At 38.7% G+C, this 23,780-nt stretch overlaps 1 long non-coding RNA gene across 1 annotated transcript in view; it reads right to left on the reverse strand.

Annotated features, from left to right (window-relative positions):
- Positions 1-19,513, reverse strand: part of LOC128021478 (uncharacterized) — a 90,635-nt gene extending 71,122 nt beyond the window's left edge. Inside the window, exon 1 of the long non-coding RNA XR_008185564.1 lies at positions 19,388-19,513. This is a non-coding gene — a long non-coding RNA (uncharacterized LOC128021478). The remainder of the gene's footprint in view (positions 1-19,387) is intronic.
- Positions 19,514-23,780: the final 4,267 nt, after the last annotated feature.

Consider the following 23,780-nt stretch of genomic DNA (forward strand, 5'->3'; position numbering starts at 1 on the left):
CAAACCTGCAACCACACCCTCCATATAATTGAACATGGGGATCATTTTATCCACTCCAGAGTGTCAGCCCAATCAAGAGACTGCAAAAACCTCAGTGCCCCATTTTACCTCAGCCCAGGAGGAGGCTGGGGAGAAATAAATGGTCCTTTTTGGCTCCAGCTTCTGAGTACAGCCCAGTGTCTGCTTCAGCCCTTGAATCTGCTCCAGTGTCTGCACCATTCCAAGCCAAGTCAGAATCCGCTACAGTCCAACCAAATTCAGAATCCACACCAGAGTTTGCTCCAACCCAGGAGTCAGGAATTCACTCCAGTCTGTGAGTTCGCTCCAGTGTCGGCTCCAGCCCGAGTCCACAAATTTCCTTCACCTCAGTCAAGAGCTTGCTCCAGCCCCTGAATGCGGTCTCGTCCTAGAGTTCAATTACAAGTCTGCTTCAGAACATAAATTCAGTAATGAGTCTGCTCAAGTCCCATAGATCAGTGTCAAGGCCGTTATGATCACTAAATCTACATGGGAGCCCACTCTAACCCCTGAATCAGCATTGGAGTTCACTTGTGCCTTTGAAGTAACTCTAAACCCTGACCTCAGTCTAGTGATGTCTCCAGCCCCTGACATCAGTCTAGTAATGTCTCCAGCCCCTGACATCAGTCTAGTGATGACTCCAGCACCTGACCACAGTCTAGTGATGGCTTCAGCCCCTGACCACAGTTTAGTGATGACTCCAGCACCTGACCACAGTCTAGTGATGGCTTCAGCCCCTGACCACAGTCTAGTGATGGCTTCAGCCCCTGACTACTGTCTAGTGATGGCTCTAGCCCCTGACATCAGTCTAGTGATGACTCTAGCACCTAACCACAGTCTAGTGATGGCTTCAGCCCCTGACCAGGGTCTATTGATGGCTTCAGCCCCTGACCACAGTCTAGTGATGACTCCAGCACCTGACCACAGTCTAGTGATGGCTTCAGCCCCTGACCAGGGTCTATTGATGGCTTCAGCCCCTGACCACAGTCTAGTGATGACTCCAGCACCTGACCACAGTCTAGTGATGGCTTCAGCCCCTGACCACAGTCTAGTGATGGCTTCAGCCCTGGACCACAGTCTAGTGATGGCTTCAGCCCCTGACTACTGTCTAGTGATGGCTCTAGCCCCTGACATCAGTCTAGTGATGACTCTAGCACCTGACCACAGTCTAGTGATGGCTTCAGCCCCTGACCAGGGTCTATTGATGGCTTCAGCCCCTGACCACAGTCTAGTGATGACTCCAGCACCTGACCACAGTCTAGTGATGGCTTCAGCCCCTGACCAGGGTCTATTGATGGCTTCAGCCCCTGACCACAGTCTAGTGATGACTCCAGCACCTGACCACAGTCTAGTGATGGCTTCAGCCCCTGACCACAGTCTAGTGATGGCTTCAGCCCTGGACCACAGTCTAGTGATGGCTTCAGCCCCTGACTACTGTCTAGTGATGGCTCTAGCCCCTGACATCAGTCTAGTGATGACTCCAGCACCTGACCACAGTCTAGCGATGGCTTCAGCCCCTGACTACTGTCAAGTAATGTCTCCAGTCTCTGATATCAGTCTAGTGATGACTCCAGCCCCTTACCACAGTTTTGTGATGGCTGCAGCCCCTGACCAGAGTACAGCGATGGCTCCAGCCCCTGACCAGAGTCCAGTGATGTCTCCAGTCCCTGAGTTTAGTTCAGAGTCTGCCCCAGAATGTTCACAAAGTTCCCATGTAAAGGCCATGAGGTCTAGCCAAACCTTATTTCTTACCTACTTAGACATTACTGTCAGGTAATGTCCATAATTTACTGTCACTGACCATAATTTGCCACATCACCATGGTTAGAAAGACTAATGAAATATCTTGTTCTCCTGTTTTCTGTGTACTGGCCACGGCAGCCAAAGAAATATCCTGTTCTCCTGTCTTGTGTGTCTCAGCCATGTCGGCCAACAGAATCTCCTGTTCTACTGTTTCCTGTGTCCTTGCCACAGCGGCCAATGGAATTTCCTGTCCTCCTGTCTTATTTATTCCAAGTTTCCTTGAATTGACTTTGCCCTGATGAAGTCCTGGATGCCAACCTATGTGCCCTTTTCAGTGCCACAGAGTGTGAACAAAATTCCTTCAGGTCAATCAAGCTCTCCTCATCACACCCTTGATGCTAGCCCTGAGCTATCTGCTTACTATATGTTTCATTAGGTCTGTCAAAAACAGACTTTTAGATGTCTGTAAATCCACCATCACTCCAGACGTTAGCAAGTTCCTCAGCACTCCTGACGTCCAAAAGTTTGCCAGCATTCCGGTTGTCAGCAAGTTCACTGGCATTAAAGACAGTCTGCTTTCAGCCTGGAGGTTCCCTACTCACCTGCCGGTCACTTATCACATCTCCAGGATGGATTCCCACAATGCCTACTGGATTCTGTTTTGTGTGAAGTTGCACCTTTTGGAGGGGAAAGTACTGTCACAATTTCAGTCACCATGCCTGTCACCTTCTGAGCTTATTCAGTATGATTAAAGTGACAAAAAGCTCAGAGAGCAGTTTTTATTTAAACTGACTGGAGAGGTAGTTGAATGGGGTAGTGAGCAGGCCAATGCTGCACAAAGGTCACAGTTTTTTAGTGGGAGAGGGGAGTGGAGGGACCTGGGGAAGTGGGAGCTGGGGTGGAGGGCAAACGAGGAGAGGGGTTTCAGAGTTCAGTGGTGCCTGGGGCAAAAGAAGGGAGGCAGGGCAAGGTTGGGAGGGAGTTCAGCTTCCTGACAGGCTGATGAATGAAGCTGTCCTTCAGTCTGCTGGCTCTGGCCTGGAGACTCCGCAGTCTCCTCCCTGAAGACAGCAGACTGAAGAAGCTGTGTGTCGGTTGGTTGGGATCATCTGCAATGCAAGATCTTGAAATTATAATAAATACCTTTCTTGTGCCATTTAAAGCATTTATGCCTTTTATGGCCTTAAATTTGATACAGCTAAATTTAGACTTTTTAGATACCATGGAAACAGGAACCCTGATTCAACCCGTCATGATGGCTGGTGGGAGTGACTATTATATGGCACTACTGAAATCCACCTGTATTTGGCTGGCGTTTATGTCAAGCACTGAACAGAATATTATTTTATTGTCTCTTTCTTAATGAACAAAATAAAGAATAAAGTAAAATAAATGAATGGACATCCATAGGTCAAGGTCTTTGAGTAAAATGTCACAATATCTTTTTTTTCTCTGTACTGCTTCTTTCCACTCAATCTTTAACCAGCTGAGACAAGATTTTATAACATTTAATTGTCCCTCAGATTTGAGCTCCAAACACAATAAAGAGGAGAACGTGACAAAGTCTCTACAATAAGGAGCAAACAAAGATATTGCCCTTGCTAATGGAATTGTTTCCATTACTCAGTCAGGCAATAAAAAGCCATTTTCTTTCTCAGGTCCTGAGCCTGCAGCAAATTACAGCCGAACACATCACAAACAAGCTGTGACGTTATTACTTATGTCTTTCGGGAGCACCCAGAAGACAGCAAAGGGGAAACTATCAAGATCTCCTCCACTTTTCAAACACAGATCTTAAATATTTCATAATTTTCAGTGGCAATATGTGATATTAAAATGTCTATTAACCTAATGAGATACTACTGAAACAATAGGTCCATCATGTCATTATGAAGCAGCCAGTTAATCAGGCATGACTTTAAAAGGAGTCATATTAATAACACTTTGCTCTTTTAAATTCAGCTGGTCTCATTCAATAACTGTGCACATGCAAATTTGTGAGTGAAATCTGCATAGGAATGTTTTCACACACAAATTCATAAATCGCCAATCAGATTAAATCTTAAAAGATGCAGAAAGTATATCTCATTTTTGCATGGACGTGATTAGAGACTGAAGCAACTTAATGCATGGGCTTGACGCAAAACTAAAATTTTTACAATTAAAAAGGGGTTAGCCAATCAAAACTGAGATTATTTACATATGGAGATCTTAAAGATACAGCATTAAAAGCAGGCTGGGAAATGGCCATGAAAAACTAATGTTTGTTGTTGCAAGAAACATCAGTTACATTATAAGTGGATGTATAATGTTAAAAAAATTCTGCAACCTTTAAAATTTATTGCTACTTTACTAACTTTCTGTATAACAACAAAAGGCCTGACCGAGGGATACGTCAATTTAGTGCATTAAATTAGAGCAAGGACAGTAAAATGATTAATGACTTTATAATGGGTAGAAAGTCTGGTAACTGAAATCTGAGAAGGAATATGTGCGACACTGTCAATGCAAGCCTTGATTTTCAGCAGACCAAATATAGCAGGAAATCTGACATGTTCAAATATAAAATTCAGAGCTACTGACTTTTAACATGACATTTAACTCTCTAGCTTCCCAGTGTCATTCTCGGTCACTAAGAATAACCAAATATAAATATGCTCACTATTATTATACATCACTGAGCAGCACTACACATAAGAATCATAAGGAATCATACGATTCAGATATGAATATGATTTTATCACAGTTCTTTGTCATGTTGGTTATAAACTGTTTGTTGTAGCTGTTTGGGATTCAGATTACAATGCACAGTTTGTTTTGTGCAGTAGATTCAACAGCAGTGTTGCGGCAGCATTGATAAAGTGTCAGAAACTCTAAATATTGGCCAAATATTGGCAGAACAATGCAGAATCAAGAACTTCATTGAACTGAACATTATTTGGTTCGAGATATTAACTGGCTTCTGCTTCCCAACCCCAGTTAAGATAACGCATTGCTCCCATAAAAGGTTACACAAAATTCTGATTTTTAAAATGTAGCTTCTTCACAGCAGGGAATGTTTTTCCAGTGTCATTGTCCAGTTTTGATGAGTTTGTGGCCATTGTGGTCCCAGATTCCTATTATTAACCGACAGGAGTGGAATCTGCTGTGGTCTGCAGACCATTCACTTCAAGTTTTGACATGTTGCGCATTCATAGCACTGTTGCAATGTGGTCAATTCAGTTACTGTCACCTTCCTGACAGTTTGAACCAGTCTGGCCATTCTCCTCTCACCACTCTAAATAACAAGCAAGCATTGCCCACAGAGCTGCCACCATTCTTGGTAAACACTACAGACATGTGTCTAGGAGGCTGACACTTTCTGAGATACTCAAACCACATTGCCTAATAGTCAAAGTCACAAAGCCACAGCAAAAGACAAAAACAACAAAAACAAAAAGGCATATATAACCCCAAACCTGTTTTTCATATGCAATATATATACATGTCATGATACAGAAATATGAAGACACTCAACATAATTATGGAGTTTGAAATGCAATTACAAATCCAGTATTTCAGACTATGTATATAGCCGAATTAAAGTGACACTAATTTTGGTCACTTTCCTCATAGAGCAAATCCAATGTGACCATCTTATTAATTTGCAGATGACTGTCAGAATTGCTAAATGACTTTGTGAGTGCAACTGATTCTCTTTGCATTGATACTGCCCTTTACTAAACTCTCATTATCTAAGAGCTAATAAGCATTTTGATGATGAAATCTGGTAATCTTATGGTTTGAAATAAATCGTATTGAAATGTCACAGCTTTAATGTTGTCTCCCATGTTTTCATTTGTAGTCGTGATGGAATTCTACATCTGATCTTCAAGAGACATGCACATCTTCAGAGAATCAGTTCAGGTCTATTCGAAAGAACACTTTGTAATGAATTTCAAAACCATCTGAAGAACTGAGGTCATGTCACACATTTAAAAAGTAAAAATTAAAGGGGAACGTTTTTTTTTTTTTTCCAGAGAGAGTGCAGAGAGGGGTTTAGAATGACTCCCCAAAGAATCACTGGCACTTTTAAAACATTTCTCTGTTTGTCTAATCCAGGGATAGGCAACTCCAGTCCTAGAGGGCCACTATCCTGCTGAGTTTAGCTCCAACCCTAATTAAACACACCTGAACAAGGCAGTCAGTGTTTTCAGGATTACTAGAGTTTTTATGAAGGCTGAAGCTAAACTCTGCAGGATAGTTGCCCTCCAGGACCGGAGTTGCTTATCCCTGATCTAAACCAACAACATGCATGTTAGAACCTATTCCATTTAAGATCCTAAAAGAGGTGCTTTCAGAAGTGATATATCCTCTTCTGACTATTATTAATTCATCACTGTCATTAGGATATGTCCCCAAAACCTTCAAACTGGCTGTTAATAAGTCTCTCATAAAAATAAATAAATAATAATAATTAAAAAAAAGCATTGACCCCAAAGAACTAGTTAATTACAGACCAATCTCGAATCTCCCTTTTCTGCCCAAGGTACTAGAAAAGGTAGTATACTCACAATTGTATTCCTTCTTAGAGAAAAATGGTATCTGTGAGGATTTCCAGTCAGGATTTAGACCGTATCATAGTACTGAGACTGCTCTCCTTAGAGTTACAAATGATCTGCTCTTATCATCTAATCGTGGGTGTATCTCTCTATTCGTTTTATTGGATCTTAGTGCTGCGTTTGACACAATTGACCACAACATTATTTTACATAGACTAGAAAACTTTGTTTGTCTTCAGGGGAGAAACCAAAGCATTCCCAGGCCAGCCGAGAGACATAGTCCCTCCAGCTTGTCCTCGGTCTTCCCCGAGCCTCCTCCAGATGGGACGTTACCGGAACAACTCCCCAGGAAGGCGTCCAGGAAGCATCCAGAAAAGATGTCTAAGCCACCTCAGCTGGATCCTCTCGATGTGAAAGAACAGCAGCTCTGTATCCGTTATCTTGTTCTTTCGGTCATGACCCACAGCCCATGACCATAAGTGAAAGTAGGAACGTAGATCGACCAGTAAATCAAGAGCTTCGCTTTACCGCGATAGAAGCTGCACCTAACCGCCTGTCAATCTCCCACTCCTTCCCTCACTCGTGAACAAGACCCCAAGATACTTGAACTCCTCCAATCGAGGCAGGAGCTCTCCACCAACCTGAAGGGGACATGCCACCCTTTTCTGGCTGAGAACCATGGCCTTAGACTTGGAGGTATGTTTAGTTTAAAGCTCTATATGAATAAAGGTGACTTGATTTGACTTATATCTTCAGAGGTGGGTAGTAACGAGTTACATTTACTTCGTTACATTAACTTACATTAACTAATACTTTACGGAGCATATTTAAAGATGGGTACTTTATACTCTTACTTGAGTAAATATTTTGGGAAAAATCTGTACTTTTATTTCGTTACTGTGGGCGACGCTCCTCTCGTTACTTTATCTTAATGCAATAAATGTTATAAATGCTTCAGTTTATTCCAAACGCGTCGTCTACTTTTCTCTGGGCAATGAGCGATGCCCATTCGCGAATGATTCATTCTTTTGAGTCAATTCTGTTAAAAGGCTTGATCAAACCAATTGGCAAACGAGTGAATTGGTTCATGAATCAGTTTGAATGATTTGTTCAGTTCCCTGCCAGAGTGTCTGAAGCGGTTCACTCAGAGTAACGTTTAAGAATATGAGCAGTGTTGAAAACAGGGCTATGGAATTGCACTGAATTGAAAGCAAATCTGCAAAGGCTATTATTTGCTTGCGATGGAGATCCTTATTAGATGAACGCGTGTGCTGTCTACTGTTTATCAGGTAATAACTTGGGCTACATTCGATTACAGTACACGATACCACTGTGACAGTTTGTTGTACGTGTGGGGCTTATAACAGACGGGAGGCAAGTTGAATGCAGCTTCCAAAAGACAAAAAATAGCCGATTAAAATTTTATTAATTTTAATACAATCACACCGGAGCGAGTACGTTCAGCAAGTCATATCATCAGCTGCTAAATTCAGATCTGTGATAGCTTGCTGGCGCTGAGCCAGAGACAGACACGTTTTTACAGCGCTGCGCTATATAACCAATCACACACGATTCTGTTGAGCTTTTGAATGCTTCACTCGCTCACTGACTGAATACCTCTTTCTGGCGAATTCTCTCGTCAGAAACAACAAAGTGCAGATGTGTGTATGAATCTATAATTAAGATATTGATTTTACAGTGTTAACAGGTTAAGTGATTTTAATGGGAGTTTCTGAGAGTGATTGAACTCTAGACTGTCAGTAAAAATGATCTTTAATAATGTAAATGTTATTTGCTCTCTTTCTGAACAATGAAAGATTAGTAGCAATATTTACATCACATTAACTTTCAATGTTAAATTCACATTTAATATAAAGTCAGTCGTATTAAAAATATGTTATGGCATGACACCTATATCTGTTACTTAAAGGGGGGGTGAAATGCTATTTCATGCATACTGAGTTTTTTACACTGTTAAAGAGTTGGATTCCCATGCTAAACATGGACAAAGTTTCAAAAATTAAGTTGTACGTCCTAAGGACATGTCTGCCGGAAGAGCGTGCGGTCCCATATAGCAGAGCACTGAGAGCACAACAGACGTTCACTGATCAGAGTGAGAGCGTCGCGAAATGTCACAAAAGGAGTGTGTTTTTGGTTGCCAGGGCAAGACAACCCTGCACAGATTACCAAAGAAAAAACAGCATTAAGGGACCAGTGGATGGAGTTTATTTTACAGAGCATCAACGGAGTTGTGCAAGTGTTTGTGTTTGTTCCCTGCATTTCGAAGATGCTTGTTTTACAAACAAGGCCCAGTTTAATGTCGGATTTGCACATCGTTTATTTCTTAAGGATAATGCAGTCGCAACGAAAAAGGGTCACGATCGTGTGTTGGAACCGCAGGCGGTGAGTAAAACTGCTTCAAATATCTCTTTGTTGTTAACTTAGCTATCGCCGTGTAAGCACATCAAGTAAACAACATGCGATGTTGTCATCAAACTGCACTTTCCACATGTACAGCTTAAAAAAAAAAAAAAAAGACGACAAAGTGGAACTTTGTCATTTTCCAAAACCGCTAAGCAAATATATACAGTTTCAGTACATACCACATAGAGACGTTGTTGCTGAGGCTGCTCTTGTTAAATTTCAGCCTCGGGATCTGATTCTGGATCATAAATATTCGCTGAATCTGACTGTTAGCCATGGTTTGTTTTGGTTGTTGTTTTTTCCTCAGCTTCCAAACGCTCTCAACGCAAAAAAGCCTACTGGCGCTCGTGATTCTTTAGCTCCGCCCACACGTCACGCCTCCAGCCGGTCGTGTTTTTCCGGGAAAAATCGGTACAGACTATCTTTCTCTTATGAATATAATAAAAGCAAAGACTTTTTGGAGTTATGAAGGATGCAATTTATAATGAATTACATAAATTGGAGTAAAGGCTGATGAAATATATACATTAATACACACACACATACATTACATACATTTTATCTATCTATCTAAATAAAAATAGGCTCAGTATATATGACCCAAAGTAACAAATAACTAACTACTTGAGTAGATTTTTTATCTGATACTCTTTTACTCTTACCCAAGTAACTATTCAAGACTAGTACTTTTACTTTTACTTGAGTAAATATTTCTAGAAGTACTTTTACTTTTACTTGAGTACAGTTTTTGGGTACTCTACCCACCTCTGTATAACATTTAGAATTTTATTTTATTTGTATATTTCAGTCTAGGTTTTAAAGAGCCAGTAAGATGAAAATTCTAAGCTTCCTATCACTGTTTATAAGTCCTGTACAACAGGTTTAAATCCATCCAAGGTTAAAAAAACATTGTCATTTTGTCAAAATATAATTTTAAAATTACCTCAATTCTAAGAGATTCGCGCAAAGCTGTTCAAAAGATTCAGTTTCCTTAAACCCCACCTTTCGGTAGTATACTGTGTTCTGATTGGTCAACTAACATAGCTTTGATTGGTTGTTCCACACACAACTTCATGGTAAACAATGCGTTAGCATCTTTTTGGGGTCAATTATGTCTTCCTTTCATCGCAAAGCAAACAGTAAAATAAAAAACTTGAACAGTCTAGCTGCTTTTTCTTCTGTGTGAGTGTATTCAAGCCGCGCGCTTCAGTTTGAATCTGAATAGCGCGTTCAGCGCGGGGGCGTGGTCACATTAGATATAATGAATGGAGACGTGAAAGATTGGACATCACGTTGTTTTCATATTGATTACTTTATCACAGAATATCTGTTTTCGGCAGCACTTGTTTAGTTTTAAAGTACATTTGTCAAGCTTTCTATAGATATCTCTCTCATGTCTCTTCGTTGAGTATTCATGGAGTTACAGTTCATTTTAATGACGTGTTTGTAAATCAAGATCAGCGCAGATGAAGGCTGCAGACAGCACACCTTGTTTGTTATCTTTATTTTATAAGTGCACAAAGTTATGTCTGCAGCCTTTACAGATTCGATTGATGTATTGCTCTTATCTGTACGATTAAAACTGAAAGTGTAATTTAAGTTTTTTTCGGGGTTATCAGGGGGAAATGACTCATAACACGTATCTGCGTTAATCGACTCCAGAGGGTTTTAACATATAACTGTTAGTGCTAGCGTGACATACTGATAAGACGATCAGGAGAAAACAAACACATAACTTCATAATCATACTTCGCGTTGTGATTCGGAGATGCTCGTTGGTCTAAATAAAGTTGGTAATGAACCCTCTTTTATGGCCAAACGCTTTGAAAATCCCACCTTGAACTCACAGAGAGAAAAGCAGTCATCAGTGAAATGTTGTGAACACAACAAAAGGGATTTGTTGTACTGCTCTGGTATTGTGGTAAAAATGAATTTTAGCCATTGGTTCTTCTGATCTTCATTCTTTGGCAGTGAAAATAAAACAAACTTTCCTTTATAATTAAGAAACACACTGTCTCCTCGACATGATGCTCTCACACCAACCAGAGCGTCTGTGTGGGGGGTGGGGCAGGTCAGAGTTCCGTTTCTCTCAACACGGTAGGCGGAGATTGTTATGCAAAGTGCTCCTAGTGACGTACATAGAGCAAAAGATTTGAAATCTATAACGACTCGTTTCAGCGATTCAGAGTCGACTACTTACTTTAGAAGCCAATAACTTTATAAATCATGTACTTTTTGGTTTAATTACTTTGCACATTGTTTACACAGATGTACAGCTACATCATACACTGTAATACAGGTAATTTTTGATTTCCCATCTGTGTGGCTCTATATATATATATATATACAATATTTACATTTACAATAATACATTTATTTTTTTCAACTTTTGTTTTAACAGTTTTACAAAAACAATTTTTAATAACACCACTGATAAGAATGAACCAGTGTTATACAAGAATTTAGCTTAAGCCATTTGCAAGAAAAAATATATCTTTGAGTACATCATCAAAATGCTGTTTTTTATTATTATTATTGTTGTTGTCATTTAACTTTAACTTTACTCAGTTCCAAGTCAGATGGCCTCTTCCTAAGTCAGTGATTCTTGTCAATAATATACAATAATGTGCAACAGATTTTAAGCCAATAGTCAAAAGTCTGCCAAAAAAACACACACAAAAAAATGACCAGAAAGACGTTTGAGAAAAGCACACCTCACCCGTTCATCAGAGTAAAGTGTAAATGTAATGTAATTAGTCTGGTTTTGTATGCAGGACGTAACGATCGTCACAGACAGATTGTTGTTAGCCATCTAAACAGAGCTTATTGTACACCCAGAGGTATAAATCATCCAGACCCAGATTGTCAGGCATTATTCTTGTTTGCTGTAATTGAAATTCTCATTAGGTTTTATTCACAATGTCTGAATCATATTTACATTTGGCAAAAGTTCTGCATTCAGAATGACACACTCGCCTGGAAAAGAAAAGGCCAGAGAGCATCAGCGATTCACAGGACATCAGGCTAAAGCACAGGAACAGCATGGTGAATTTTGCCTCCAGCTGGCCAGCACATTTTTCCTGACCCCCTGCAGTCAGGATATGAGAGACTAAATGGACGCCCTGTCAGCCAGAGCAGCTCTGTGATAATAGGAAATCCCAGGTCTGGGAGGGAAGCCCTGTGGTGCGAATAAGATGAGTAATCGCCATTTCCTTCGAAACACTCATAACAATGAGAAATTTCTCACCTAGAATAGGCAGCAAACCAAACCAAAATGGAATATATCCAGCATATTATAATACAATGGAACAGCATTTAATGATAAGAATGGAGCAAAATGAACACAATGAAGGCTGGATTCAGCAGTGCCGGACACGTTCATGTAGAATTGGCTTCTTACAATGCAATGAATATGTCGAAATTGTCCCTTGGTGCACCAAATAAATCTATCATGGGGTTATGGTTTTTCAGACATGGTAATGCCACTTTATTCTCTTAAGTAGCTTGAAATACAATAGTAAATGTACACTAGCATTCAAAGATTCTGGGTTTATCTTTAACTTTATTGAAAGAAGTGCCTTAAGCTCACCACGGCTGCATTTATTTGATCAAAAATACAGTAAAAACTGTAATAATGTCAAATTGGTGTGGACATATGGGATACATCCAGGTCAGGATTTTAATAATACCTAAAATATCCAGGTTTTGACTGTTTGCACTGTGCATGTTGATCGTCGTGTGACTATAGAGAGAGCTATAGAGAGAAGAGTAGAAGGCTCCTTATTTATTCGAATCGCTCTCGCAACCTACTTTGGTGACTTTTTTTATCGATGTGCAGCGATGCTTCAAGTCAAACCAGCGAACAAACTCATGCGCATATTTGCATCGCTTTAATCGTTCCCTGTAGATCTCACCTTCTCATGTGCAGCCCCACGATTGGTCGATTATGTACAATACCTGCATGTTATTGGTCAAACTGCTTTGGGTGTTTGAGGCAATATTAAAATCCTGGCCAGGACGTGTCCCATATGAACGCTGCATATGGCCACCCTATGTCAAATATTATTATTATAGGTTAATACAACTGTATTTCTTTGTAATATGTTTTAAAATGTAATTTCTTTCTGTGGTCAAAGTTGAATTTCAGCATCATTACTCCGGTCATCAGTGTCACATTATCCTTCAGAAATCATTCTGGTAGGATGATTTGATGCTTAATAAACATTTATGTAATTAAACATTTCTATTTTCAATGTTGAAAATAGTTGAGCTGCTTGAAAGAAATTTCAAAAGATTTAGATTTGATGGTGAAATGTGATTTGAACATGCTTCTGAGGTTCACACAATAAGACTTGCTAATGCAGTTTTCACTTCACAATTGGAGTTATTATGATTCCATCAGAGTACTCATAATCTTCACGAGGGCTTTGTGTTTGAGCCGAGGGGCTTCAGGAGCAGCCGGAGCTATAAAGACAAGTCTCTAGCATTTACAGATGAAAGCAGGGAAAATGTAGTCCAGAATAAGGAGAATGTAAGATGCTTGACTGATGGAGTGAGCACTGGGAAATGCCTGACAGAATAAATCACTGTTATGATATGAGAGATTCAGAAGTAGTACGCACTTCATATAAACCTTACCTACTGACTAAAACACTAATAATACAAATAAAGTTAAAATAAATTAAAATCATTGATTTGAATAAAAATTAAGGGGAACACAATATTGTGAACCTTCTTTAACTGCATTTCTCAAAAGCATTGTAAGCCTAAGCAAATCCTAGAACCACTGCCACCAATGGCCTCTACCATCAACTTAGCTCATGATCATTTTGAGAAACACAATCCTGGACTTTATAAAAAAAAATTATAACAATGTTGTTTAATATACAGTGAAGTTATTAATTTAAAATATAGCTGCATGCAGCAATTAAGGGGCCTAGCCAAACAGGCAGAATAAGGAGCAAACATGGCAGCGAAGATCAGACCAAATGCATCGCATCAGTTAGTAATTAAACACATTTTAAGGTGACAATGGCAGATATAAAGTTGGTAAAAATCTGACCGATAGTCAAAAAGAAGGTTTTCAAAATGTATAAAAATGGCAGACAGGAAGTTTTTATGATTATGGATAGTAGTCAACTGACATTTTTTATTTTTATTTTGAAAAGGCCAATGCCAATGCAGATATTGAAAAAATCAATATGGCCGATTGGCTGATATGAGGTTGATATACATGTAATTACAGTATGCAGAAAAAAAAGAGAAAAAAAAAAATATATATATATATATATATATATTTAGCAACAATTTGTTTAATTATAGTATGGGATAATTGGTTAATAATAAAGATATATGTCTCTGATCTGTTTCGTTTTGCTTGTCTGATTCATTGTAAAAATAATACAAGTCTGAAGGCATACAATTACATGCTTGGTTATCAGCATATAGCAGCATTAAATAAGACCGTAACATATGAAAATGTATACTACATGCGATATTACGCCAATCATGGACAATACAGCAGATATTCCTGAATAAACATAAATGAATTCAAACATTATTATTTAATAGAGTTCTTGTGTCAACCCAGCTTTCATTCTGGAGTGCACCGACTTTTGAGTACACCGGAAAACAGCATCTTGTTTAGAAGTACACGAGAACAATGCGCATATCTGACAAAGAGCCAGTCATGGGATTTTTGATTGTTTGTGAGCTAAACACTGTTTAATTTTTGTTTTAATTTGTTTATATCACATCTGTGTCTCCCACCGTAGCTACAGCTGGACTGCGAATCTGATATCTGACTGTAATTTTGAATAATAATTTGCAGCACATAAGTTATTTTACTCTCTGTCAGGTGCTGGCTACACATATGTGTGGCTTGTCTTAAAGATGAAGCAGAAATAAATATATGATATGGCGTCATAATACAATTTGAAAAACATCAGGCACATGGAAAGACTTATTGGTCGATGCCGATTGTTACGCTCCACGCGTATTCTGTTTTCATTGATCTGTGCACGCCGGTGTATTGAGCACGTGTCGGTTGTTATGCTCATTATCTTCTCTGTCTCTAGTTTACTCTCTCTGCTCACAGGTTGCTGTGATTGGCCGAGTTGGACGTCAGTCATCATCAAGGCGCCGCTTCAGAGCCAATCGGAGGCTGCCCAGCTGGTTAAAACGGGTTATGTGTTCATTCATGCTTTCTCTCCGGAGCACACTGTGAACTCCTCTGTGGTAAATCGAGAGCTTTATAGCGGAATGAGTTTATCTGCTGTAAACTGAGGTTTTGACTGTTTCTGCCCGCCAATTAAGTTGTGTGCTATGTGCTTTGTGTTTCTAAGTATTTGTTACGCCTTAACATGGGCGAGATTAGTTTGTGTCTAGCTTTTATTCGCTTTGAGATATCTGTTCAAAACTGCCATTCTGGGAAGAGAACGCAGGTTAGTATATCGCGATATACACTGCACCCGTAGCCGATGATTTGTTAGACACACTAGGTAAGGAGTGAGCGCCATCCTTTGTATTTCTGTTTTATAGGTAATTTAGTTAGGGTGCCGGATGCACTGAAGATTTCGGTTTGTGTTCTACATTTTTGTTTTGGTTAGATTAGGTTTAGATTAAGGATATTTTTGTTATATTTTGTTCTTTCCTTTAGGCGCCACTTTTTGTTCTTTTCCCATTTATTGTTTGTTTGTCTTTGTTTATATCACATTGTATTAAGCGCACATTATTGTTGTTTTGACTGGGACCAGTGGCCTTTTGGCTTGTTGAGAATAAAGCCCAGTCTAATTTTCCCTTTAAAAGAGTCTGTCATGTGTTCTTCCACCATATCCCCACCTTCAGCAGTACGTTAATATATAAATGTTGCGGTACATGCCCTAGACAATTTCAAGTACGTAACATTAAATGGGGGCTCGTCCGGGATCTGAACCCGGGACCTCTCTCGGGCTTTATTCTCAACAAGCCAAAAGGCCACTGGTCCCAGTCAAAACAACAATAATGTGCGCTTAATACAATGTGATAATGTAGACCAACGGCACTTGAGTCTACATCGAGTTTAAAAGCAGAATCACAGTCTGGTGCAGCTAAAACGGGTGCATTACAAAGAAGACCTTTGATCAAGTTGAAAGCATACTGACATTCATCAGACCATAAAAACTTTCGGGATGGACTAAGAAGTGAAGTCAGCGGGTGCGCAATCGTTGAAAAGTTTTTGCAGAAACCACGATAATAGCCAGCCATCCCTAAAAATCGACGGAGTTCACGTCGGGTGGTGGGAACAGGGAACTCGACTATAGCAGTAACTTTTGCTTCTACTGGGCGCACTTGACCTTGACCGACTTCCTTCCCAAGATATGTGATAGTGGCCTGCCCAAATTCACATTTAGCTAGATTTAAGGTCAGCGATGCTTTCTCAAGACGCTCAAAAACAGTTCGCAGTGAAAACACATGTTCTGACCAGTCAGTAGAGTAAACCACTAGGTCATCTAGATATGCATTACACTTAGGCACCCCAGCCAACACAATATTGATGAGTCGTTGAAAAGTGGCTGGTGCGTTGCGCATGCCGAAAGCCATCACGGAGTACTGAAGGAAACTATCAGGTGTTACAAATGCGGAGATGTCAGAAGCACGAGACGTAAGAGGAACTTGCCAGTAACCTTTTAACAGATCTAATTTACTGACATAACAAGCTGAACCAAGGTTATCAACACAATCTTCCATGCGCGGCAGTGGAAAACAATCCGGTACAGTTACGGCATTTACTTTTCGATAGTCAGTGCAAAATCGTGCAGTACCATCGCTCTTTGGCACTAATAAGCACGGAGCACTCCAGGGACTATAACTGGACTGAGCAAATCCATGCTCTAACAGATACTCAACCTCATTCCGCATCAGAGCTCTTTTTGCTGTATTCACGCGATACGCATGTTGTTTGATCGGAGCAGCACCATCCACATCAATATCATGCTCTAACACTGTAGTACGAGAAGGTACGTCATTAAACAAAGTTGGAAATTCATTAACCAATTGCATAATATCACATCCTTGTTGTTCAGTTAAATGAGACACTCGAAATGCAAAATTAGTTAATACCTCAGAATTCGTAAGTCGAGCACATTGCTGGTAAGTGTGATGTAAGATTACTCCATCGTCCTCAGGATCAGTAATTTCTACAGCCGTGCAAGCTACTAAAACAGGAGATGACACAGGGACAGTAATTTCATCTGAAAGTAACACATTCTGGACAGTTTCTCTGTTGTGAAAAGTCTTTAACATATTCACATGACACACACGAGTCTTCCTCTTCCTATCAGGAGTTCCGATAACGTAATCTGTATTACTGATTTTTCTCACCACCTCATACGGTCCAGAAAATCGTGCGGATAAAGCAGACCCTACCATAGGCAGCAACACCAACACCTGATCGCCCTTGTTAAAGGTACGCTGTACAGATTTACGATCATAGCGACACTTCATTTTTTTCTGAGCAACTTCAAGTGACTCCCTTGCCACTGAACAAGCTTTATGCAAGCGTTCACGGAACTTGATCACATAATCTATCACATTCACTTTAGGATTAGTCTCTAAAGACAAAAGATTCTCCTTGAGCATTTTCAAGGGTCCTCTGACAGTGTGTCCGAATACCAATTCAGCAGGACTGAATCCAAGGCTTTCCTGAACTGCTTCTCTGATCGCAAACAAAAGTAACGGTACACCCTCATCCCATTCCGTAACACGTAACACCGATATAAAAAAAAAAAAATCTAAATATAAACAATATATCGCGATATATCGGTCGGCCAATAATTATGGACTTATTGGTATCAATGTTCTGTAATCCAAGGAATCTAACAAAGACCAGTTATGTGACAACAGGCAAAACTCTTTATAAGCTATTACCATTTTTTTATTGCATTATTAATGGTTAATGGCTCCATATTAATGATTTATTACTTTTGACCAAAAGGTGACACTGTTACCAAATTATTGTGGTGTGGTCAGTGTGAGGTGACAATGACACACATACAGTTTGGTGTCAATATGTCAAAGCTTTTCAGAGATATAGCCTCAGATGCAGTTTGGCATCATGCTATCAAATTTGTTGATGCCATTAAATGAAAACCATTTAATCTATAAACTATCTATCCAAGGTTTTTTTTTTTTGCTAGCATGGTCTGAAGATTATCTAAGCCAAATTTGGTGAAAATCAGTTCAGTGGAGTAAAAAAAAAAAAGTTGAAATATAAATCAAAATGGCGGACGTGAAGTTTGGCTGATTGTGGCATAATTGGTATCAATGCTTTTGACATGATCTAAGGAATTTACCAGGACAAGTCTAATGACAATAGGCAAAATTATCCAAAAGTTATTAGTAATTTTTTATTATACTTTTTTTTTTTACCACAAGGTGGCTTCCACAAAACTTGTTGAGTACCTTCAGGGCATGGTGCCGAAGACACATATCAAGTTTCCTAACAATATGCCAATGCATTCGTAAAATATTACATTTTACAACAACATTCAAAATGGCCGACACCCAAAATGTGTCATCATTTTGCTTAGAATTTCATACTAAATCTAAAATGTAAAGAGATCAGTCTTGAGATTTTTGAAAAAAAAAAAAAAAAATGTTCAGATGTTCTAAACAAAAATAGCCATTTTTTTCCTCTCCCCTGATCACTAGGTTGCACTGTGTTGAAAGTGTGCAGGCTTGAGTTCCTTTATTATATATTTATTTTTGGACATGGTCTGAAGATGATATGGTTAGATTTTTTTGAAAATCAATCAAACGGTCTATGATTTCCAAAAAGTTGTAAAAAAAAAAAAAAAAAGGTACTATGACCTGGCATGTTCAGTATAATGCAGCTACAGGTGTTTAAATACTGTTATTAACAAAACAAAAAAAACATTTTAGCATGTATACTTACAAAATAACACTGTTATCCACATTTTCCATCTTTTAATCTCACTCTACTCTCATTTTCTTGATTACTTATGATATAACCAAGATCAGTGTAACGTGTGCCCCATTATGGTTCTGAAAGTTTTTTCTCATTGCGTTGCATGCATGGCTAGCAGATTGCACTGAAGTGCAAGAGCAGCGGATTGGGCAGTGTGTGCTCAGCTCTTCCCTGCTGATTCGGCATGCCATCAGCATCCTGCCCAGCACAATATAATGATCTGGGCCCAGGTGACACATACAGAGGCACACAGCCATGTATGCTCATGCTCCAACGCCCCCTTGTAAAGCATGCAGTGGGTGAGGAGGCAGCTCGCTTTACAAGGGGGTGTTACAATGGAGAGAGAACACAAACAGGTAAACAAGAAAGGACAAATTGTTATGGTAGACAGTAATAGACAGGCCCAGACAGAAATTGAGGACCTTTACAGCACTGAATTTCAGAACGGATTTAAAAACTGTTAAATGTGCATAAACATGCGGGAAAAAATAAATATAATGTGCAACTGATTTCGTATTTTTTACAGTTTTCACTGCACGGTAACCTTGGCCCCCCTTGGCACTGGCATAGTTTGACAGGGCTGTCAAAACCACTCACACTGTGGTGGTGAGAGCCTTTACAAACTATCTATAGGGAGTTTTAATGCTGACAGACTGCTGAGGGCTTTGAACCGTGTCTTCTGTGGGTGTTTTACCTGTGCTTGCGTCTCCATTCGAGCATACTGGAGTAGCAAAGGCTCTCCGTGCTTCTGCAGGAAGTCTCTCTGACAGCTCTCCACCAGTGCCGGTTCGTTGGGAAGAAAATTACTGGCCCAAACCTGGAGAGAGAAATGGGAATAGCACAAAGACGTGAACCTGTGGGAAGTCTCGCTAATCAGACTCTGTTGATGCAGAAAAAAAATAACAACGTTAGAACTGATTTCTGGGGGGGAAAAAAACATTTCAGCCTCAAATAAACTACAAAAACAAAACAATATATAATAATAATAATCCCCTCCAGCTATAAAAATAACTAGAACCGCAAAGCAGGCCTGTATTTATTGTATGCAAATTGATAGCAAATACTGTGGCCATCGAAGCACAGAGAGCACGGAAACACATCCAATTATACTTTGCAAGGAGTGGAGTTGGTACTTGGCGATAACACTTCTCCCATCTTTAGCCTTGTAGAGATGATTTAGGGAAAGCAATTGGAAAAGTCACTTTAAAACATTCATCTTTCCAGCCGCCAAAGACACCCTGCGCTACCCAGAGAGAGTTCTGACACCGTATCCCATACATCTTCAACAAAAACGCTGCTGAGAGAGATTCTGTTTCTCCAATACTTCCCACAAGAGCTCTCCACAAACGTATTTTCCTGAGGAAGGAAACTTGGTCATTACTCACTCCTGAGACAAATGCGATTTTCTGCAAACAGCTGTCGAGTTTTTGGGTGCTCAATTTTAGCAATTTAAAGCTCACACACACACACACGCACACACGGATGACTCTCTCAAGGGTTTTTTACCATGAATTTACCACTGAATATTTTGCAGTTAATTGCAATTCATAAAACTTTGGAAGCAGTATGTTTAAAAAATGGAATGTAATTTTAACATTAAAATATTGCAGAAAATGCTATCGAAATTTTCTGTACAATATACAGGGAAAACTGTTCTAAAGATCTAACGAGACATCACATGTAATTTTACAGTAAAATGCTGTTAAAGATTAAGTTCACTTCCATAATAAAATTTACTGCTAATTTACTCACCCCCCTGTCTTCCAAGATGTTCATGTCTTTCTTTCTTCAGTCGCAAAGAAATGAGGGTTTTTGAAGAAAACATTCCAGGATTTTTCTCCATATAATGGACTTTGAGGTACAAAAAGGGATACATTTTGATTACATTTTGATTAAATTTTAAATTAAATGAAAAACACATTTCATTATGACTTGAAAAACATTAGCTGAAAAGTTTGGCAAGAGCTTGAAGGTAATTATTTTAGCTAGTCGCTAACACTGGATACAGCATATGCTGGTCTGGTATTGAGACCAGTAGTAGACTAATTATGAATTTGAATTAATTCAATATCAGTACATTATACAGTGACACTGAAGACTGGAAGAATGATGCTGAAAATTCAGCTTTGATCACAGGAACAAATTACAAGTTTACATCTATTCAAGTAGAAAACAGTTACTTTGAGTTATAAGCTATTTCACAACATTACTTTTTTTACTCTAGCCTTTGTGAGCATATTTTGTGTAACACTTTACTAAGTTTCAATTCACTGATATTAGTTAATTCTTTAGGCATCACACACACACACACACACACACACACACACACACATACACAATTAAAACTATTATTAACATGTTTTACTCTACATTAATTTCTTTAACCTAAACAAATTGCAACGCATTGCATGTATTATTTTGAAAGCACTGCATAACAACATCAAGATTTTTCTATTATACTAGTTCTTTGGCAAAACCAGAGTTGCTGCAGCCATATGGCAATTATCTTCTAGAAGAGACTGAAAAAGAAAAATGTCAAGGTCACAGTCCTGTACTGCCTTTGCATGTTTAATCCACACATCCACTAGACACCAACAACATCAGCTGCCAATACACCTGCCGGGTCCAGCATTACGTCTTCCCTCATCTGAGACCTCATTCACTACCCAATAAAAACTAAATTGCATTTGATTGTTCTGCTCAAACTTAAAGTTTCAGAAATGCATCCAACTGCATTCGTTTTGCATTTAGAGGTCTAATAAAAAGTCTATTTCCAACAGCAGTGGGGAAAGTTTTCCGTAAGATACATCTAGCTTTTCATCATTGCAAACTGTTGTGAAGGATATCTCAGAGATGACAACACGCAAACCAAACAGAATGAAACGCTCGGAAAGAATGCTTTTCTTTTTTTTCTTTTTTTCACAGTGAAAGCCGAGCTACATGAAAATCATATTGTGGTGATAAATGGCAGAATGAGTTTGAAAATGGTGAGATATTCCCTGTGTGCATGGTCACCGCTGACTAATGTGACATTACTGGAGAAGTTAAACGCTCACAGTCAATCTCCGAAAAGCTAATTCTAATTATTGTGTACATTTCCATTATCCATCATAATCCACAAGAGAGCAGTTGTTATAATCAAGAGACAAATTTCTGTTTGCCTGCTGCCAAAAACAATTTTAAAAAGCAACTGTGGAAATGAGCTCTCCAGCTAAATGATAAATTAGATTCTCTGTGAGAACCGACTTCTCTTGGGTTACTGATTATTGCAAACAGAAGAATTTCCACACTCTTCTTTTAGAGCATCCACTTCCTGCAGAATCTGATACATACCTCTGAGAGATTCTTTGACCTCAGTTTTCTTGTGAACCATTGATTTGGGTCTTAAAATCAAGCTCCAGTGCTCTAAATGCACATTTGAGACTGATCTGTCCTCCAGTTCTTCTGAAACCCCATTAAAACTGGTTTATAACTACACAACCGACACGTCTTTGCTTTGATATCTTCGGACACATTTCTGACATCTTAGCTTTGAAAGATGGGTTTTTAATTAACAAAGTCAGAAATTCTAACCCAGCAAGGCTGCATGATTTGGAGAGGGAAAAATCTATTTGTGATTTTTCAGATAAAAATCGTGATTTAAAATGCAATTTATATATTTATTTACAAGGAACCAGCAAGAATTAATTGACTTAAACTTAGAAATATTACTGCAATTTTAGATTAAATATAATTTTCTTGTAAGATATACTCCTATAATATATATTTTACTTACAATTTCAAATAAAATAAATCACTTTTTTACAGTGTATTAAAGAAAATTAATAACAAATTTTGTTTTACATTTAAATCTGTTTTCCATTACAACTGTACAATTACAATATTAATATTTATGGCTGTTTTCATTTCATTTTTTCAAAATTAAATTTTTTATTTTTATTCATCTTGCAGCTCTATCAGCAAAAAAAAATAAATTCAACTTCTTACAATTTCTCTTTAAGGTCAAAATTGAGAGTTATTTTATTATCATTGTATTATTATTAATAATACATTTATTTATTTATATTATTATTATGATAATGAAATAATAATAATAATAATAATAATAATAATATAATAAATGAAATAATAATAATAAATGAAATAATAATTATTATTATAAATAAATAAATAATCCATGAATCACTAAGAACAGCTATGTGTATTAAGAAAATAAACAGAACATACTCTGAGTTGAATGCACTTACTCCCAGATGTGTTATTGGAACCACATACCTCGAGTCAGGAAGGTTTGGGGTTAATCAACCGAAAGTTCAGGGTTTAGTTCACAGTAAGTTAACCCTGCTTTCTGGAATACACCCCAGGAGTGTTGAAACCATCATAAGAAAGAATGAAAATGTCTCATTAGATCACCTCCAAAATCCCCGCTTCATTTAGGAACGTGTTTTTCCTCCTGCAGTTCACTTTTATAATGCAGTAAAAATAAAATAACACTTGAGAAAAAAATCAAGGTTGTTCAAGGCCTCTGAATTGAGAGTCATTTCCAACAAACATCTGGAATCGACCGGCACTTTGTTTGTCCATGTTTATTCTGCTTTTAGAGGCGATGGGCCAAAATGTCTGACTTTGCTTGGATTTCAGAAAAAGAAGGATTTTGAAAGGAAAACGAATCATTACTCGTGGGTCACATCTCCAATCACCTCATCATATTTAGGGTGATTTCTACAGGGGAGGTCAGAAGTGGCCAGCGCCTGCATTAGAAGCAGATGAATGGAGCCGGGTTAAAGAAGACTGAAATATAAAGAGTTTACAGAATATGAATCACTGTTGGATGCTTTTCAAAGATACTTTTCCAAGTCGTGTTCCATGACATTTTGGTTAAACTGTGGAGGAGAGGCACACCTCCGTTCACCAGTAATTAGGCAATTAAGATTTGCTTAGTGCAAAACTATGTAACATCAAGCATTATTCATGAAAAATGAGCGGAGCAAGCGTCTGAGTAAATTGTTACTACAACTACACTTACGTAAATCACATTTGAATACTATGATGATGTTCCTTGCATTTATATCAGAGACACTGCAACA

The sequence above is a fragment of the Carassius gibelio genome, chromosome A10 (assembly GCF_023724105.1).
Source record: "Carassius gibelio isolate Cgi1373 ecotype wild population from Czech Republic chromosome A10, carGib1.2-hapl.c, whole genome shotgun sequence".
Taxonomy (NCBI): Eukaryota; Metazoa; Chordata; class Actinopteri; order Cypriniformes; family Cyprinidae; genus Carassius; species Carassius gibelio.